A 6,547-nucleotide genomic window follows, 5' to 3' on the forward strand; every position below is an offset into this window, starting at 1 on the left:
CCCATATAAATCACGGCAACTTGAGTATATATCTTCACTCAGTCCATAACTGGAAACTGGTGCACTCAGGACAGGACAAATCAGCATCCCTGGGGCTTTAGGCCCACTTATTTATGTAGTCTTATTAATAAAGTGCAAATACTGCTGTTCAAATCTGCACTGAATCTTGAACAATCTGACAATCTTGACAGAAACTGACAGACTGATTACAGCTGGCCTCATGGCTGTAGAGAAAAATACATTCAAGCTGTGTGTTAGCTCCTGAACAAGCAGACTTATATGGCAACTATTTCTACAACCAACATGACAGCGGTTCTTTAATTAAAGAGATTTTTCTTTTGTAATCATATTTTTTAAACGTTATAAGTCACACTGAGGTCAGGCACCATTCCTATGTCTTTGCACAATGCCGAAACATCACTCGCCTTGTCTCTTGAATATTTTAGAGTAATCTACCCACTGAGTAAAATGACACAGATTTACTGATTATTTCTCCTCCCGGTGGTCCTTACTTCCTGTCACCAAGAAAGGAATCACAGCTGATATAACAAAATGCTCTTTGAGCATGTTAGCTTGTGCCTCTAAGGCTTTGAATTTTCTTGTATTTATTTTTATTTTTATTTTCGTTTTTTCTATATTGTTGTGGATTTTACTCTTACTCTTTACAATGTATAGAGTGCTGAGAGGAAACTTGAAACTTTGTACTTTCAGACATCTTTGATCATCCTAGACCTTTTTCTAGAAATACATGACTCGCTTAAAAAGCCCAAACTTAAATTGGACCATGACATGGTCTGTGACTGTCACCAATAAATCCTGGGTACTTCATTTGTTGTCATTTTATGATTTGATTATAGCTACCTGTGCAAACACAGTGCCCAGATAACAGAATGTTGCCAGACTCTGAAGGTGAATAAAGGACGTGATAAGAGCTTGTGCAGCTTTCCTGCAACCTGGTATTACTTAATCCTACATTTGTCCATTATTTAGAACATTAAGCTGTGAACAAAGAAGGGCAGAGATGTTATTTGCACTCCAATTTCTTTCAGTTCACTCTTTCAATCATTCAAAATTTTCCAAAAGCTGCAGGAAAGAATGGGTCACGTTTTTATTTCACATTGTTTTGACGACTGTATCTATTGTACCTTGTTGATCCCGTCTCATTCTCCCTTCTTTTCCTCTTTTCTCTCCGCTTTATAATGTTTGTACACACAAACCAGATCAGATAAATTTGTGTCCTAACCCCCCCCCCTCACATGTTCACATGTACATCACCAAACATTTGTTTCGTGACAGTTCGTGACATACTCTTGAAATAGAACCGATGACATCAACTGTGAATGGTAGGAAGGAAGTCCCAGCATGAAGGGATGAATGCGCATAGAAAATGGCCTTTAACAGAGTCTCAGACAACAATAGAGCCACACCAGCCCATTCCATCCCAACAGTGATGTGACAGAGATAAGAAAAACAACAATAAAAGCACACAGCCACTTTGCAGCCATTGTAAGAGCATACACAAAGCCCTAATGGGGGCCTGAATCAAAGCCAAGGTTTGAAGAACAAGAAAAAATGCTTTTCTCTGTTGCAGAAAACTTTTAGAGGGACTTTTATGTTCACTTGGTGGTCTCAGTTTATCTCTAGTGACAGGTCTCACTGGAGCAGTGCTGCACTGATACTGAACAAAAACAGCCCTTTGAGATGTTACTTAATAATCCTGATGGACAAACAGTGTATGTCCTTTAAGAGTGTGAGAACATATGAACCCTGAAATAACAACTGAATATAAGGTCACTGACTTTTTTTTTGCAATTCAGATATTTGCCTAAGAAAATGAACTACTCAGTAGTTTCATTTTAAAACTGCAATACCTTGATGACTGAGGTTAAAGTCAAAATTTCCCTTACATAGAAGTATAGAAGTACTACATGTATCAAAAGTAAAAGTACTAATTTGTCATAATATATTTTTGGACTATTATTATAGATACATTAATGAGTAAACAGTATTTCTTGTAGCTGGTTGAAGTGAAGCTAATTCATTTTGCTATAAACTGATGCAGCTGACTTTATAACAATGCATTATGTTTTACAGGCTGTGTATATGTTTTGTGTGTGAAACTATAACTTACCATAACTATTGTTGAGAGATAAATACAGTGAAGATTAAGCACAATGTTTTAGTGGAGTATACGTGTAAGCCGCATTAAATGGAAACAAAACAAATACAATGCAAGGTCCTCAAAACAATACTTAAGTATTTGAGTAAATATGCTTTACTCATGCATGCCGCATTTGTATGCAAGTTATTTAAAATAACTTGCTGCCGATTTGAGCAGTTTGCCTGTGTATCACATTTGCAGAGTGAACCTGTTACTATCAGATGATCCAGGGGATTGAGGAGATTAAGCAGCAACACACAAATTCAAACCACCCATGTGGATTCGCCTTCACAGTTCTGGATTTCTCAACTGTACACATCAAACTAACCATTAAGTTACAAGTGAGCCAGCCTACTTTCTATTTTTTTGCATTTCAAATTCACCCCAGCAAATTGTGGCAACAAAAGGTCTAAAAAAAATCATTGAATCACAATGTAGCTGTGGATACAAACACACAAGCACAAACAAACTAACTCCAGTGCAACTGTCACGAAGGCTGACACTGCCCTTGTTGGCATCCTGCCTTACTAAACAATATTTCCTGGTATCTCTACAATGCACATTCTCTCGCTCTTGTTCCTTTTTACACACACACACACACACACACACTGTGGACACAATGTTTATATCACTTAGCACCCATTAAAATTTTAGCCTGCTGTAAGCTGTGCATAAACACACACAGATCCCACAAATCTGCAAGGGTCAGAGCGGGAATTAAGTGCTTGTTGTGATAATGAGATGGTTTATTTTACTCCAGAGGGATAAATACTGTAGGATTTCTGAGAAGCAGAGATATGAGCACTATTCACTGCACGTCCCATATGTAAACAGACCACATTCACAGTCATGCACCAAATGCACTGAGACGTTAATTCTACCATGTGTGCAAGATCATGTGAGATGAAGTTTTGGACTTGTAGTTTCTTATACAGAAAATTCAGTAAGTGCTATTGCATGTAGACAAACACCACACCTCCATAGTGGCTGTTTACAGTAGAAGCCTACTGTCTGCTGTGCTGATATAATCTAGGAAATGTTGGCATGGAAAAATAACACATTAAAGGTTTTGTTAAAATTGGGTCAGCCGTGTGTGGCACATGGATAGATGGACACAGTGTGTGTGTTTGTGTATGAAAGAGATGCTCTGACTAAAAAGGAAGAAAAGTGTGTTGAGGATACATAGCCAGGGCAGTGTTTTACTTTGCATACATTTACAAGGTTAACAGAGCAACAGAGAGTTGCGACGCAGCTTTATTTGGACTTCAGCTTCCACTGTTCAGCTCAAGTAAACAACACCAAATATTTCCAATGAGACTCATCTTGTTTACTTACAGGGAAGCAGGTCAAAGCTTAAGCTATGAATAATAAACAACTGTCAGCTGTGACACTCAATGTTTTATTTAAGTGTTTTGGGTGTACCCCCCAAAAAACATGATAAATGAAACCATGTGTATATCTGATACCAAGAACATTCAAAAACAGTTTTTTTGCCCAGGTAAATTCACTCTCTTGGTTTCGTTGACCTTGTGCCATAGTTTCTGAGAATACTTGCACTCTTTACAGTGTTTAACATTATGACAGCATAAGCCTGAGGTTACGATAAGCCAGTTGATACGAAGGACCTGGTCTGTTTCAGCAGGAGCTCAGTATTATATTGTTTTGGAGAAAGTAAACACTTTGCCACCCACATCCAGGGTGAGCTTGTACAATAAGTTATTATTCAAGAAACCATTTAGAACATGGAAACAGCAACAAGAGAACAATATTTTTAAATCTACAGAAAAAACAAGAAACATCATGATAACAACCAGTGACACGTCATGCTATACTGTGGGCAGATTCACCACACATAGTGTAATTATGGAAATGAAAGCAGTGTTGTGAAAATTGCTCAAAGTACTGAAAATTCAGAAAAACTTTAAAGCAACCCTTTGCAAGAGGAGGCAAGCTTAAGCTTCTGGTCATACCAGACCAAGTGAGGCTGTAGCAGCAAAACCCTTGCATGTACTGAGCAGAGAAAAGCATGTTGTTATTATTTTTTTAAGCTTAGAAAGTCATCTTTTTGTCATAAGATGAGAATTAATTACTTTTTCCTTCAAAAGTTACAAATCCTGACTTTAATGCTTTAATGCACAGCCCCTTTTTTGAAAGACCTCCACTGTCCGTAATCAATTATATTAAAGGAGTTCTACATCTGAGTGATGCACTTTATAACATCTTAGAGCGAGTGAGCGCTGGCTGAAAAGATCAGCTTTCCCAAAATAGAAAATGAAGTCAGCTGCAGTGTGTGTGTGAGAGTGAGAAACACTGAGCTCATGAGAGACAGAGAGAACATTCATCCAAATTAAAATACATGGACCCTGGAAGCTCCCTATTACCACCACAGTGACACCTGCGAAAAAAAAAAAAACCCCAAACTCATATTCATGCACCTGTGTACCAAACACTTGGATGCAACACAGAAGCAGGTGTTCATTAACATGCTGTAGCTCACTGTGAACTGAGATCTCGGCAAACCTACACACACACACACACACAGTGTGTCAGATTTAAAGGTCACCTAAATGTGACCTATAACAATGTGTGATCTTAATGTTGAATGTGTTTGTGTCATGGAGCAGGATACATTATGTACACAAATCTGCTCACATTCACAAAAGGTTTCAAGGCAGAATCACTGCATTGCCAAAAAAAACCTGCCAGAGAGCAGCACATTCAAGAACACACACACACACACACACACGCTGCTGTTGCCAGATGAGATCCTATTTCTCTGCAAATGTAAGTTAATCAGTAAAAGACCTTTAGCATGTGTGTAACTGATGTAACTTAAGATTTCAGCAAAAATGCCACACTCCCATTTGCACAAAGTGGCTCTTGGCATGATGGGAAAAATACAAAAACTCAATGACTTATGGGAAATGCACACACTGAAAACAGACAATGTAATGTCTAATATTTAATTCATATGAGATATATTATATCTTTGGTGCTTTCATTTTGTAACAGCAGGGAAAATATCTCATATTCTATTTGATGTTAAAATGGTTTTGTATCAGGTTATCTTGAAAGCCTGCATACATAGCATAACGTTATTACTGCAATGCTCTGTTAGCCATTCAGTAGGGCAGACATAGATTTAATTGAGAATGAAATGTCACACGGGATGGGTATGATCTTTGTACAAAGATAAGAATAGGTCTTGCTCTTCTAACAGTGGTTGCGCAGTGATACAGACTTACTGTTCAGTTCCCTGTTTATTTCCACCTCATTCATTCAATAAAATATAGGAAAAAAGAAAAAAGGTCTTTCTTCAGTCCTTGGAACAATTCTGTCACAAAAGCAAACCTTCCTCTCTGGGCTGTTGCTGCTAAATCAAACCTCTTGTTAGTTAGAGCCACAGAGGTCAAGGTAATGAACTGGAAAGGGGCTACAGTTCACTAAGAGCTCTATTCGCCACGGGCAATGGCCCAGACATCCTCTCTCCTGCAGCGTCTCTGAACAGCATGATAAGGGCTCCACAATTAGGAAGACAGATAGGTATGGTATAGGCCATAGATTGTAAAAACTAATGGACTCACAAACCAGAGATCCATTATCAGGCTTTTTGAGGGCTGTTGTCAGTGAGAGACTACGGCAAAACATACTCTCCCTCTTACACATCCATCAAGTTTACAAGAGCAACATGTTATTTTTGTGCCTTTAGGGATGTAAGAGACAAATTACTTATTTTCTCATACTCAGTTAAACTTAATCTTCGTGAGTTGGTGCTGTTATGGTGTAAAAAGAACCATGCAAAAGCTTTAGCAACACAATTCAAAACTTGGATTGCACCAAGCTTGCATGAAATTGCCAATCATGTACCGTATGTCTATCAAGCATGTTTGTGTATATTGTAATTATTCCCAGAGAATAGATATCCAGCTGAGAAAATGCCCCAAACTGGAAGCGACTGCTGTATAAATTAATTTTTTATCTTGTTCCTTGTAATAATACAGTCAACCTTTTTTTTAGAATCTAATTTCCATATTAAATATATTCAGGACTGGCAGGACACCAAGTAGAGAAGAGTAAAATCTATTTAACAGCATCTGAGGTGCCTGCAGTGCATTAACAACATCCTAGAACTGTAGCGTGAATGTCAGCTTTCCTGCAGAGAGCTGGTTGGGTGTGGGTTCACAGTGTTGAAGGATTTGTGAAAGTACTCTCTTGCATTAAAATGTGGTTTAAAGCAGTTATATTAGGGCAGAATTCAAGGGCATATTCAAGTCTATGAGTTGTGATGTGTTTCATGGTTTCAAAGGAAACTCTCCGCTTGCTCCACATGCAGCAGGGGAAAGACAAATATGAATACAAAAGATGTGACATGAAACAATAGAACTG

The sequence above is a fragment of the Toxotes jaculatrix genome, chromosome 9, assembly GCF_017976425.1.
Source record: "Toxotes jaculatrix isolate fToxJac2 chromosome 9, fToxJac2.pri, whole genome shotgun sequence".
Taxonomy (NCBI): Eukaryota; Metazoa; Chordata; class Actinopteri; family Toxotidae; genus Toxotes; species Toxotes jaculatrix.